Below are 15,942 nucleotides of genomic sequence, written 5' to 3'. Positions count from 1 at the left end.
ATGGGAGGAGATTGTCCAATCTTCCTTCTGAGGCAGAAGGTATTAGACATTTAAAATGCTGGAAAAAAAGCCACTGAGAATTATACATTCTGTTAAAATATACTTCATAAATGAAGACAAAATAAAGATATTTTCAAATATATGAAACCCCAGAAAATGCGTTACCCATGAATATGAACAATAAGTTTGAAAGGAAATGACACAGACCTAAACTCAAGTTTACAGGAAGGGATGAAGTGTACCACAAGTGGTATGTTGTTGTTATGTGCCGTCAAGTCAGACGTGACTCATAGCGACCCCTCCTTGGGTTTACGAGGCAGTATCACTTCGGAAGTAGATTGCCCCATCTTCCTTCGGAGGAGTGACTGGTGGGTTTGAACTGCCAGCCTTCTGTTTAGCAGTAAGTGCCTTAGGCACTATGCTACCAGAGCTCCCCAAGTGGTATATATGTGGCTAATTATAAAGTTTTATTTTCTTTCCTTAACTTTATTAAAATATATATATATAACTTTTTAATCAAATATTAACTCAAACATCTAACAGATATTTGGGTTTACAACATATAAACAAACTGAAAAGAAACTCACTGTCCTCCAGTCGGATCTGACTCATAGAGACCCCTCCTTGGGTTTCTGAGGCAGTATGGAAGTAGATTACCCAATCTTCCTTCCAAGGAGTGACTGGTGGGTTTGAACCACCAGCCTCCTGGTTGGCAGTCAGATGCCTTAGGCACTATGCCACCAGAGGTCCCATTACAACATATATAGATGAAATATATAAAAGAAAACAATAGCACTAAGGATAATCTGAGGAAGGAACTTTTGAAAATTACATGTTAAATGTAGTAGAACAAGATTAATTCTAATTAAATTGCAATAAAAAAGGTATCATTTTATAATTCATAGAGAAAAGAAAACTAAAATAATAATTTATAGCTAAGAAGATGAAAGTTGCTGTTGTCAGGTGTCATCTGGTTGATTCCAAGTCACAGCAACCCTTTAGGACGAACAGAATAAAAGTATCTCATAGTTTTCCCTAGGATGTAATTTTCACCAAAGTACATCATCAGGTATTTTGGTCTTGTTGAGATGCTGGGTTTGAGCTACTGGCATTATGATTAGAAACAGTGGACTGACCTTTGTGCCACTAAGTTTCCTTAAAAAAAAAAAAAAAAAAAAAACCTGGGATAGATATTATAATACTGAAAACTGTTTTATTCACAGAAAAGAAGGCAAGAAAGGTTGAAACATTAAAAAATGTATATGGTACAATTAATTCTAAATATTTAATACAACTATCAATAATTATATTATTTATAAATGCACTAAACACAGTAAGTAAAATATTAAGATAAGCAAGCCTGGACTGTATGCTATCTATCTATAAGAGACACACTTTAAATATGAAAACTTAAGTTCATAATAAAAGGATGAAAAAGATATATCATACAAATGATATAAGAAAACTTGAATGGCTTTAGTAATAACAGACCAAATAGACCTCCAGAAAAAGGCATAAAAAGAAACATTTTACAATCATCAACATATCAATTTGAGAGGAAAATATATCATTATAAATTATCTTAATTACAGAGCTTCAAAATAAATCAAACAAAAACTAAAAAGTGTTAAGAGAAATAGATGAATTAATAAAAATGGAGATTTAATAAACTTCATTAAAAAATTGACAGAATGAGACAAAATAGACCACGACAGTCCAAACAAGATATGATGCACAGACATTTTTATATAATATTTAACTCAAAACTGCAGAACACATATTATTTTTTTTTCATGTTCTCATCAAAACAATCTATGTTTTGAGCCATAAAACATATTTCAATAAAGTTTAAAATATTATAATAAAGTTTAAAATATTATGGAGTTCTTCCTATGTCAATAGATTTATTTCAGAAATCAATGACTATAATGTACTTAAAAATTCATCAAATAACTGCAAATTGAGCACCATATTCCTGAATAACACACTTCCAATAATGAAATTCTAAAGAAAAACAGCAAATATATGGAACTGAATGAACATAAAAATTTAACAAAAGGAAATTTCTGTAATGCATGTAAAAGAGTACTTACAGAGAATTTCAGAAGAACTAGATGGTGCCTAACTACAACTGCTGACCATTAGGAAAGGAATAAGAGACCCCAGATAAGGTGAGGAAAAATGTAGAACAAAACACAAAATTATAAAAAGAAAAGAAAAAAGACCAGCCTTACTGGTCTGTTGTATACTTGTGAAACCCAAGACTATGGCATTTAGACACACTTCAAGCTAAGAATTGAACTTAACCCACATGACTCAACTGTCAGACAAATGGTAGACAGGCCTATAAGGTGAACAGCAATGTCAGGATGGTATCCACTCATTAGAATGACTAAGCATATGAGATCAAGAGGAGAGCATTTGTTCAGAGACAGAGTTACAAAGGTGGGAGAGGACAGGAAAGAAGGACTAAGGTAAGAGGTGGGCACAGGGAGGAATTAGGAAGAATGTTGTTATAGTGTGGGGATTGCAGTAAACATCACAAAACACAATGTATATGGATTGTTGGATGAAAAACTAATTTGCTCTAAACTTTTGCCTACATCACAATTACCAAAAAAAAAAGACAAAACAAAAAACCATAAAACCCCTACTGTTATAAAAGAAAACAAATGTTATGCAATCTACTTCTGTAGTGATATCTCCTCGGAAACACAAGAAGGGGTTGAGGGGTCGTTATGAGTCAGATCCGACTTGATACAGTGAGTGTGTACAGTATGTTAGGAAAAGCATTAGCAAATAAAATCCAAAAGAGAAGGAAATGATTCATAAAGAAAACAAAGGAAATTAAGAAATAAGAAAAATAATATATATAGGCTCTTTCATAAGAGTTTTAAAAAACTGAAAATGGAAGAAACTCTTAAACTTATTTCTCAGGACTAACTTTAATCTGATATTTAAGCCAGGAACAGTTCAAAATATCCTATAGAGCATTATCACTTTTAGTCATGTATAGAAATATCTAAAAATAAATACTATGAAAAAAATGTATCAGTTCATTACAATAAAACACCGTATGACTATCTTAGTCTTGAGTTTCCCAGAGGAATGAAACCAGTGAAATGTACATATAAATTGTGGAGAGTAGCAAGTGTCAAATCCCTGGGTGAGGTAGCAGGTTGGAGACCTCTGTTGGTTTTCAGGAATTCAGGGGCTGATGAATGCCATAACTGTAGGTTAGGTGCCAGGCTGGGAAGATGTGCTGGCTATGGAGTTGGATGGACTAGTGAATTCAGAGTTTGCCAGTCAGATGGCAGGCTGGACATTTCTGTAGGCTTACATTCCAAAAACCAGAGGTTAAGAGACAAGAAGAGTGTAGTTGAAAGAGAGAGAGAAACACAGAGAGAGTTTTGCCAGGAAATCAATTTACATCCAATTGATGGAATACCCACTGAGATGTTACAACAAATGGATGCAATGCTGGAGGCAATTATTTGTTTATGCCAAGAAATTTGAAAGAAAACTACATGGCCAAACTAATGGAAGAGACTGATATTTCTGCCTATTCCAAAGAAAGGTGATCCAACATAATGTGCAAATTATTAAACAATATCAGTAATATCACAAGCAAGTAAAATTTGGCTGAAGAAAATTCAAAAATGTTTGCAGCAGTATATTGAAAGGGAACTTCCAGAAATTGAAGGTGGATTCAGAACAGGATGTAGAACAAGATATATAAATTGCTTATGTCAGATAGATGTTGCCTATGTAAAGACATTCAAATGTATAGAGCATAATAAATTACAGATAACGTTGAAAAGAATGGGAATTCCACAACACTTAACTGTGCTCATGAGGAATCCTTACATAGACCAGAGCCTGTTAAACAAAACAAGAGGATGCTGCATGGTTTAAAATCAGGAAGGCTGTGAGTCAAGATTTTATCCTTTCATCACACTTACTCAATCTGTATGCTGAGCAAATAATACAAGAAGATGGACTGTATGAAGAAGAATACAGCATTGAGATTGGAGGAAGACTCATTAACAGCCTGATACATGTTGACACAATTTTCCTTTCTGAAGGTGAAGAGAACTTAAATAACATACCGATGAACATCGAAGACTACACTTTTCAGTATGGATTACACTTCAACATAAAGAACACAAAAATCTTCAAATATGTACCAATAAGAAACATCACTATAAATGGAGAAAAATTGAAGTTGTCAAATATTTCATTTTACTTAGATCTGCAATCAACATCCATTGAAGCAGCAATCAAATTATCAGATATTATATTGCACTGTGCAAATCTGCTGCAAAAGATTTAAAGTGTTGAGGAATGACGATGTCACCCTGGAGACTAAAATGTGCCTGACTCAAGCCATGGTATTTTCTATCATCTCAGATGCTTGTGAAAGCCGAACAATGAATAAGGAAGACCAAAGAAGAGGTCATGTCTTTGAATTGTGGTAATCAAAAAAAAAAAAACAACACCTCACTGCCATCAAGTTGTATCTGACTCATAGCGACCTCTCCCTCCTTGGTTTCTGAGGTGGTAACACGACAGAAGTAGATTGCCCAACCTTCCTTTCAAGAAGTGGCTGGTGGGTTTGAACTGCCAGCCTTCTGGTTAGCAGTCAAATGCCTTAGGCATGACACCATCAGATCTCCTTGTGAATTGTGGTGTTGACAAGGAAAAAAACACTATCTGCCAGAAGAAGGAACAAATCTGTCCTGGAAGAAGTGTAGCCAGAATGGTCAGATTTAGTCTCATCTACTTTGGTCATTGTGGTAATTAAGTTTGTGTGTCAACTTGGCTAGGCCTGGTTGAGTGGCTGGGCAGGCGGATGTAGTATTTCCCTTGATGAGACTGATAATCAACTCCGTGGTGGAATATACTCTGAGCAGCTGAGTAGCTGCCTTAGGGATGTGTTCTGCTTCCTGTATATAAGTAGAAGCCTTGGGGAAAAGTCTGTAGCTTATAGCATGCTGGAACCCTGCATGTAGCTGTGTCATTGTGCAGCAGCCTGCCATGCTCTGCAGGACTTGTGACTTTCAATGGACTTGAATTAATGGTCTGTTGTGTGGTTTGGGAATATCGGGACTATGCCTTTTTATTTGTCAACCTTGGGCTTGTCAGTCTCTGCAGCCAGCAGCTGTCTGAGTGAAGAAAAGCTTCTGGCTCCAGTGAGCTGGAAGCAGGAGGCAGAGCTGAAGCCCAAGGTTGACAGGCTTTCACCCAATTCATAGAGCCTGGCGCTTTGAACTCAGACTTAAAGCCTCCAAACTGTAAGAGAATAAACTCCTGTTAGTTCAAGCCATCCCATTTATGGTACATTTTCTGTTAGAGTGGCACTAGGTAACCAGAAAAGTCATGTTGTGAGAAAGGACCATTTCCTAGAGAAGGATATCCTGCTTGGTGAAGTAGAGTGTCGGCGAAATAGGGGAAGATTTTCAATAAGATAGATTGATACAGTAGCTGCAACAGTGGGCTCAACTATAGCAAGGATTGTAAGGATCGTGCAGGACTGCCATATTTCCTTCTGTTGCACATAAAGTTGCTATGAGTCAACAACATCAATGTGTTTAAGTTCCAAAGATCAGAGCATTATGCAAAAATCAGCATTATGCAAAAATGGAGGAAACCACATCAGGTGACAAAATGGAGGATGGTTACATCATTATATAACTGCCAAATTATATCATTACATAACTGCCAAACCACAGAAAATCATCACCCAGCCAAGTCCTTAAGCATCACAGACAGCCTTGCCCATGCCTTGAAACTCATCATTCATTATGGCCAGAAGCAGAACACTAATATACAAAATAGTTGGATAGTAGATTTTTTGCTACTGTCATAAAAGCAAAATGTCAGGTAATGAGATGCTTGATAAGTGAGTAGTAGTTGTATACAGCATGTTGAAAATATTATATATACACACACACACACACACACACACACATACACACACACACACACCAGGGAGCTCTGGCAGCATAGTGGCTAAGGTATTTGACTGCTAACCAGAAGGCTGGCAGTTCAAACCCACCAGCCACTCCTTGGAACATGGGGCAATCTACGTCCATAGTGATACTGCCTCGGAAACCCAAGGAGGGTTTGCTATGAGTTGGGTCCAATTCGATGGCACATAACAACAACATATATACACACACCAGCCACTCCTCAGAAGGAAGTTTGGGCAATCTACTTCCGTAGTGATATCACCTCAGAAACCCAAGGAGGGGTCTCTGAGTCAGATTTGACTCCACAGCAGCAGTGTGTTGTGTTGTGTTATACATATACGTAGGTATATGTATATACATATACCTATGTATTTATATATATATATTTGGCGGATTAACTTGTTAGGTATGGTAGAAAGAGCTCTAGATGGGTTAGAGAAACCTTGCCTATAACTCTGGTTTTACATTATTTAATTACATATCTTAGACTGCATCAGTCAGTCTCCCTGGCTCCCCTTCTGCTTATCTTTAAACGCAAGGAGCTGAACCAGCTGGTTCTGAAATCTTTCAGTCTTTGAAAAGTCTTTGTCACTAGAATGGCTTTAAAAAATAAAAAAGTTACAACACTAAATGTTGGCGAGGTTATAGAGCAACTGGAACTCTCACACATTTCTGGTGGGAGTGTAAAATAATACAAGAATTTTAGAAAGAGTTTGTCACTTTTTCATATTTTTAAACATATAACTCTTCTATGAATGAATAATTCTATTTCTAATTATATACTTAATGGAAAATGAGACAAAAGGATTTGCACAAGAATGTTTAGAATATCTTTGTTCACATTATCCAAGAATAACCCAAGGTGTATATAAACAGGAGGATGAATAAACAAATTATATATTCATTAAATAAAATACTTCTTGACTAAAATAACACCACCACCTGTCTGTAATTTTCTCATATTGTGGTTGCTTTTATGTTGTTGCTTTGATGTGATGATAAATATGCAATTAGTATTTCAAATATAAGCAGAGTCATCTATATTGGAAAGGATTCAGTGGTGCTTCTAGAATAATACAGACAAGGAAGGGAGATATGAGGATTTATTTCTAACGTTTAGCCAATGAACATCCAAAAATAACAACAGAATATTGTTTCCTTGGATGCACCCTCAAGAAGAACTTTCACTGGACGGGAACAACATGTTCGTGAATTGGAGGGCCACTGAAGGCTGGCGAGTCCCTTAATGAGATGACTTGACACACTGGTTTCAATAATGAACTGAGATATGCTAGTGATCATGGTGATGATGAAGAACTGTACAGTCTTTTGTTCTGATGTATATAAGGTCCCCATGAGTCAGAGCTAATTAGAATGCAACTAACAACAGAAACAAGCATAAAAAGAAATACCTAAAACTATCAAAACACAGAAAATCTACAAGAATCTCAAAGACATTGCTATTGCTTTTAGGTGTTGTCAAATCAGTTCTGATTCACAGTGACACAATGTACAACAGCATGAAACACTACCTGGTTGTGTATCATCCTCACAATTCTTGATATACTTGAGCCCATCATTATAGCTACTGTGTCAATCCACCCTGTTGAGGGTCTTTCCCTTGTTTTTTTGCTGATCCTCAACTTTACCAAGCATGATATTCTTCTTCAGGAAATGGTCTCTTCTGACATGACCAAAGTAGATAAGAAGAAATCTGGCCATTCTATCTTCCAAGGAGCATTTTCCCTGCAATTCTTCCAGGACAGATTTGTTAGTTGTTCTGGCATTCTTTGCCAGCACCACAACTCTAAAGCATCATGTCTTCTTTGGTCTTCCTTATTCATTTTCCAGCTATCACATGCATATGAAGCTATTGAAAATACCATGACTTGGGTTAGGCGCACCTTAGTCTTCACAGAGACATCTATGACATCTTATCTCCTAATTACTATTTCCATGGATATTTATTGTGGATCCAATATGAAACCTTTGACAACTTCAAACTTTCTCCAATTATTGCGATGATGCTTATTGGTCCAGTTGTGAGTATTTTCAGTTGTTGAGTTATAATCCACATTGCAGACTGCAGCCTTTAATCTCAATCAGTAAGTGCTTCAGGTCATCTTCATTTTCAGCAAGCAAGGTTGTGTCATCTACATTTTTCAGGTTGGTAATGACTCTTCCTCCAATTCTGATGCCACATTCCTCTTCATGTAGTCCAGCTTCTTAGACTATTTGTTCAACATACATATAGAGTAAATATGGTGAAAGGATACAACACTGATGCACACCCTTCCTGATTTTAAACCATGTAGTATCTCCTTGTTCTGTTCACATGACAGCCTCTTGCTCCATGTACAGTTTCCTCATGACCACAATTAAGTGTACTGGGATCCCCATTCTTCTCAATGTTACCCATCATTTGTTATAATGCACAGAGTCTAATGTTTTTCCATAATCAATAAAACCCAAGTCCGCATTTTTTTCTGGTACTCTTTGCTTTCAGCCAAGATCCATCTGACATCAGGAATGATAGAAATTCACTATCAATATACTCGTGCAACCGTTTTTGAATTGCCTTCAGCAAAATTTTAATTGCATGTGATATTAATGATTTTTTTATATATAATTTCCACATGCTGTGGGATAACTATTCTTTGGAATAGGTACAAATACGGATCACTTCCAGTCAGTTGGCTAAGTATCTGCCTTGCAAAATTCTTGGCATAGATGAGTAAATGACTCCAGCATAGCATCTATTTGTTGAAACATCTCAATGAGTATTCCGTCAATTCTTGGAGCCTTGTTTTGCACCATATCCTTCAGTGAACTCTTAACTTCTTTCAATACCATTGTTTCTTGATAATATGCCACCTCCTGAAATAAATGAACATCAACCAACTCTTTTTTTTGTACAGTGACTTTGTATTTCTTCAATCTTCTTAGGATGCTTCCTGCAATGCAATATTTTGCTCATAGAGTCTTTCAGTATTGCAACTCGAGGCTTAAATTTTCTTTCTTTAGTTCTTCCTGTTTGAGAAATACTGAGCATGTCCTTCTTTTTGATTTGCTAACTCCAGGTCTTTGCACATTTCATTATAATAATTGACTTTGACTTCTTAAGCTGCTCTTTGAAATCTTCTATTTAGCTCTTTTAGTTTGTCATTTCTTCCATTTGCTTTAGCTACTATCCATTCATGAGCAAGTTTTGAAGTTTCTTCTGGCATCCATTTTGGTCTTTTCTTCCTTTCCTGTCTTTAATTACTTTTTTCCTTCTTCGTGTATGATGTCCTTGATGTTATCTCAAAATTTGCCTGTTTTTCAGTCATTGGTGTTTAATGCATCAAGTCTGTTTTTAAGATGGTCTTTAAATTCAGGTGGGATATAATCAAGTCATATTTTGGCTCTCCTGGACTTGTTTTAATCGTCTTCAGATTCAACTTGAATCTGCATATGAGCAATTGATGATCTCTTCTGCAGTCAGCTCTTGGCTTTGTTTTGGTTGAAGAAATTGAACTTCTTCATCATCTGTTTTCACAGATGTAGTCAATATGATTCCTATTCATTCCTTCTTGCAAGGTCCATGTTTATAGCCACTGTTTATGTTTAAAAAAAAAAAAAGGTATGTACAACAAATAAGTCATCGGTCTTGCAAAATTCTATCATGTGATCTCCAGCATCATTCATATCACCAAGGCCATATCTTTCCAACTAGCAGTGATTCTTCTTTGTTTCCAACTTTCACATTCCAATCACCAGTGATAATCAATACATTGAATGTTTAGTCTATTTAATACTGCATAATTTCCTTGTCTTTGGCTTCAGTGGTTGCTGTGTAAATTTGAATAATAGTAGTACTAAATGTTATTCCTTGAAATAAAATGGATATTTTCCTATCCCTGACAGCACTGTCCTTCAGAATAGATCTTGAAACATTCTTTGTGACAATGCCATGTCATTCCTCTTCAATTTGTCATTCCTGGCTTAGTAGGTCATATGACCATCTGAAGCAAAATGGCCAATACCAGTCCATTTCAGCTCACTAATGTCTTAGGTATTGATCTTTATGAGTTCCACTTCATTTTTGACAACTGCCAATTTTCCTATATTCATACCTCTTTAGTTCTATATTCCAATTATTAATGGATGTTTGCAGCTGTTTCTTCTCATTTTGAGTTTTACCCCTTCAGCAAATGGGGGTCCCAAATGCTTTACTCCATCCATGTCATTAAGGTAAACTCTATTTTGAGGACGTATGTCTTCTCCAGTCATATTTTGAGTGTCTTCTAACCTCATCTTCCTGTAGTTTATCAGATAATGTTTCATGGCCACTCATCAAGTTTTCCAGTAATGTATTAGACAGTGTTTCACTCCAGTTCATAATGTTTTCACTGGCCATTTCTTTGAGAAATGGATGTCCCTTTCCTTCTTCTGAGTTTTTCTCAGTCTAGAAGCTCCACTGAAACCTGTCCACCATGGGTGACTCTGCTAATATCAGAAATACCAGTGACATAGCCTCCAGCCTCACAGAAAGAGATAACCACTGCAGCATGACAAAGTGACAAATGACATCATGCAAATCAAAAGAAGCTGAAAATCAAATATTAAATGCTGTATGATTCAATTTGTTTGTCATACATGGGAAATATATTGTTGTTGTTGTTAGGTGCCATTGAGATATCGCCAACTCATAGCAACACTATGCACAGCAGAATGAACCACTGCCTGGAACTGTGTGAGCCTCATGATCCTTGCTATACCTGAGCCCATCATTGCAGCCACTATGTCTATTCATCTTGTTGAGGTATTACCCCTTCTTTGTTGAACTTCCATTTTACCAACCATGATATCCTTTCCAGGTAATGCTTCCTTCTGATGACATGACCAAAGTAGGTGAGACAAAGTCTGGCCATTCTCACTTCCAAGAAGCCTTCTGGATGCACTTCCTCCAGGACATATTTGTTAGTCTTTTTAGCAGACCAGAGTTCTGTTAGCATTCTTCTCCAATACAATAACTCAAAAGCATGAACTCTTTTTCAGTCTTTCTTATTTAATTGTCCAGTTCTCACATGCATAGGAAGTGATTGAAAACACCATGGCTTGGGTGAGGTGCACCTTTGTCTTCAAGGATACTTGCTCTTCAGCAATTGAAAGAGGACTTGGGGAGCAATTTTCTCAATACAATATGTCATCTGATGTATTGACTGCTGTTTCCATTGATGTTGATTACAGAACCAACTAATATGAAAACCTTCACAACTTCAATCTTGTCTCCATCGACCATGAAGCTGTTTATTTGACCAGTTCTGAGGATTTTTGCTTTCTTTATATGGAGGTGTAATCCATACTGCAGACTGTAGTCTTTAATCTTCATCAGTAAGTTCTTCAAGTCATCCTCACTTTCAGGAAGCAGAGTTGTATCAGCTTCATATCACAGATTGTTAATGAGTCTTCCTCCAAACCTGATGTCACGTTCTTCATATAATCCAGCTTCTTGAATTATTTGCTCAGCATACAAGTTGAATAAGTATGGTGAATGGAACAATCTTGATGCACTCCCTTCTTGATTTTGAAAGATGCAGTATCCCCTTGCTCTGCTTGAACAACAGCCTCCTGATTATGTACAGGTTCCTCATGAGTACAATCAAATTTTCTGGAATTTCTATTCTTCTCAATGTTATCCACAATTTGTTATGATCCACAAAATCAAATCCATTTGCATAGTTAATAAAACACAAGTAAACATCTTTCTGTATTCTTTGCTTTCAGCTAAGATCCATCTGATATCAGCAATATCCTTTGTTCCACATCCTCTTCTGAATCCATCTTGTATTTCTGGAAGCTCTCTGTCAATATACTGTTGCAACCATTTTTGAATTATCTTCAGTAAGATTTTACTTGCATGTGAAATTAATGATAATGTTCAATAATTTCTACATTCTGTGGGGTCACCTTTCTTTGGAATGGGCACAAATATGGATCTCTTCCAGTCAGTTGCCCAGGTATCTGTCCTCTAAATCTCGGCATAGTTGAGTGAATGTTTCCAATAGGGCATCTGTTTGCTGAAACATCTCAATGGGTATTCCATCAAACACTGGAGCCTTGTGTTTCACCAATTCCTTCAGTGCAGCTTCAGTATCACTAGTTTTTTATCATATGTCACCTCCTGAAATGCATGAACATTGAATAATTATTTTTGGTACAATGACCCTGGATATTTCTTCCATCTTCTTTTGATGCTTCCCGCATCATTCAATATTTTGTCCATAGAACATTTCAATATTGAAACTCAAGGCTTAAATTATCTATCTATCTATCTATCTATCTATCTATCTATCTATCTATTTATCTATTTTTCCCAGTTCTTCAGCTTGAGAAATGCTAAGTGTGTTCTTCCCATTTGAGTTTCTAACTCCAGGTCTTTGCACATTTCATTATAGTAATTGGCTTGGCCTGCTCGAGCTGCTCTTTGAAATCTTCTGTTCAGCTCTTTTATCTTGTCATTTCTTCCATTTGCTTTGGCCACTCTCCACTCAAGGACAAGTTTCAGAGTCTCTTCTGACATCTATTTTGATCTCTTCTCCCCCTTCTTGTCATTTTAATGACCTCTTCCTTTCTTAATGGATTATGTTCTTGATGTCATCCCACAATTCCTCTGGTTTTCGGTCATTGGTGTTCAATGCATCAAATCTATTCTTTAAATGGTCTCTAAATCCAGGAGAGGTATTATCAAGGTCATATTTTGGCTTCCTTTGACTTCTTTTAATTGCCTTCAACTTCAATTTGAACATGCATATGGACAGTTGATGGTCTGTTCTACAGTCAGCTCCTGGCCATGTTTTGGCCAAAGATATTGAACTTCTCCATCACTTCTTGCAACAGATGTAGTCAATCTGATTCCTGCATATTCCATCTGGTGAAGTACATATATATATTGTCACTTATATTGTTGAAAAAGGGTACTTGCAGTGAATAAGTCATTGGCCTTGCAAAATTCTATCATTCAATCTCCAGCGTTATTTCTGTTACCAAGGCCATGTTTTCCAACTACTGATAACACTTTCTTGTTTCCAAAATTTGCATTCCTGTCATCAGTGATAATCAATACATCTTGATTGCATTTTTGATCAATTTCAGACTGCAGAAGTTGTAGAAATCGTCAATATCTTCATCTTTGGCTTTGGTGGTTGGTGTGTAAATTTGAATAATAGTAGTATTAACTGGTTTTCCTTGTAGGCATATGGATATTATCCTATCACTGTCAGCATTGTTCTTCTGTACATATCTTGAAACTGTCCTTATGATGATGAATGCCACACCATTGCTCTTCAATTTTTCATTCCCAGCATAGTAGATCATGTGATAATCTGATTCAAAATGGCCCAAACAAGTCCATTTCAGTTCACCAATGCCTAGGATATTGATCTTTATGCATTCCATTTCATGTTTGACAAATTCCAATTTCCTAGATTCATATTTTTATATTCCAGGTTCCAATTATTAATGGATGTTTGCAACTGTTTATACTCATTCTGAGTCATGGTGCATCCACCAATGGATGTCCTGAAAGCTTTAATCTATCCATATTGTCAATCTTATCTGCACTCTGAGTATTCAACTCTTCCCCAGTCAAATTTTGAGTGTGTTCTGACCCAATAGGCTTATCATCCAGCACTACGTTGGACAATGTTTCAGGTTGTTCATAAAATTTTCCAGTAATAAAACAGACAGTGCTTCACTACTATTTATAAGGTTTTCACTGGCCAATTCTTTGAGAAGTGGATGGCCTCTTCCTTTTCTGAGTCTGTCTTAGCCTGGAAGCTTCACTGAAACCTATCTACCATGGATAACCCTTCTGGCATTTTGCAACACTGTAGCAAAGTCTCCAGCCTCACAGCAATAAGTAAGCCACCACAGGATGACAAACTGACAGACGAGTTCATCTCCCTTAGTTCCTAACTTCTCTGTACCTGCCTACCTCGGGCAATGGCTTTAAAATAGAGCTGCCCACAAGTGAAAAGCAGCCCCCAAGCCCCAGTCCACATAACTCATGCCCAGGTCTTAAAATTCATCCACTCCCAAGCAAAAAACAGAAAATAGCCCCCAAGCCCTGGGCCTACCTACCTCAGCCCTGGGCCTTAAACTACAGCCACCCACAAGCTAAAAGCAGCCTCCAAGCTATGATATTACTTGCTATTACATTATGTGGGGAGATATATATATAACGATTTTTCCCTGAAACAAAGTAGGATGGAAGGAAGAGGAGAATTAGGTATGTTCTGAGGTGCTTTTTCATATTTTGGTAGGGAAGCTACTTATACTGGAGTATGTATTTGTCAAAATTCATCAAATTTACTACTAAGATTTATGCAGTTCTCTGTATGTAAATTGTGTCTAATTATATCTTAAACATATACCAAACAAAAAATATTATATTTTCCTTATCTTTCAATAGTATAATTTATTAAATCTGGAAACTATTATTTTGTGCTTTATAGGTTTTAAAATATATTACCAATAACTGGAGCTTCTTCTCTTACTGTTGGAAAAAAAATGTTACAAATAAGGGAAAGGTGAAGACTAGAATAGATCTTGTAGTGTTGGATTAGAATTATTGTTATCAGTGTAATCTCTTTCATGACCTTATTTAATAACAGAAAATATTATTGTATTCTTTTTAAAGATAATCAGAGAGAGAGAGAGTATTAGAAAAAGAGAGAAATAAACCAAATAGGAATAATAATGAAAACAAATTATCAAGAAGTTCCATTTATTGTTTATGTAAATTTAAAATTATATAACAATAAAAACCATAAACAAAGAAATAAATTAAGTTAATCATATATATTTGTACATATATAGTATATACATGCATATACATATATATAGTACATCTATATGTATTGTTGTTGCTGTTGTTATGTGCCGTCGAGTTGGACTGACTCATAGCGATACCTCCTTGGGTTTCCGAGGCAGTATCACTACAGAGGTAGATTGCCCCTTCTTCCTTCCGAGGAGTGGGTGGTGGGTTTGAACCTTCAGCCTTCTGGTTAGCAGTCAAATGCCTTAGGCACTACGCTACCAGAGCTCCTTCTATATGTATTACACAGTTCAAATGCTTACCCTTCTGACCTAAAAGTAAGATTTCTATAGCATATATGTAATGGCTTTATTCTGGCTTCATGATCCTTATTTTTTCACTGCATACTTGGTTGTTGTTGTTGTTATGTGCCATCGAGTCAGACCCAACTCATAGCAACCCCTCCTTGGGTTTCCAAGGCAGTATCACTACAGAAGTAGATTGCCCCATCTTTCTTCTGAGGAGTGGCTGGTGGGTTTGAAACTCCAGCCTTTTAGTTAGCAGTCAAGTGCCTTAGCCACAATGCTACCAGAGGTCTCATTGCTGCATACTAATATGTTAAAAATATTGACTTACTTTATTAAGTCATCAATTACTTCAGTTATAACTATGTACCATGTGTAATATGCAGGGCCCTCCAGGACCTATTCATCAGTCAGTTTGTTTTACTGTGATGACTTACATGTTGCTGTGATGCTGGAAGCTATACCACTGGTATTTGTAATACCAGTGGGGTCACTCATGGTGAACAGGTTTTTTCAGAGCTTCCAGAATAAGAAAGATTAGGAAGGAGGACCTGGAGATATATATCTGGAAAAAACTAGCCAGTCTTATGAATATCAGCAGAACATTGATATTGTTCCCAAAAGTGAACCCCTCAAGTTGAAAGGCACTCAAAATATGACTGGAGAAAAGCTGCATCCACAAAGTAAAAATACTCTTAATGATATAGGTGAAGATTTTGGAACCCTCATTGCTAATGTGACATAACTCCAAATGGGAAGTAATAGCTGCAAATCCCCATATATATTTGGAATGTGAAATGTACAAAGTAGGAATCTAGGAAAATTACAAGTTGTTAAAAATGATATGTAACACACAATGATCAAT

Source organism: Orycteropus afer, unplaced genomic scaffold, assembly GCF_000298275.1.
Source record: "Orycteropus afer afer isolate SDZICR_OR568_19922 unplaced genomic scaffold, OryAfe1.0 scaffold00560, whole genome shotgun sequence".
Classification (NCBI taxonomy): Eukaryota; Metazoa; Chordata; class Mammalia; order Tubulidentata; family Orycteropodidae; genus Orycteropus; species Orycteropus afer.
Note: the sequence above shows the minus strand (reverse complement) of the source record.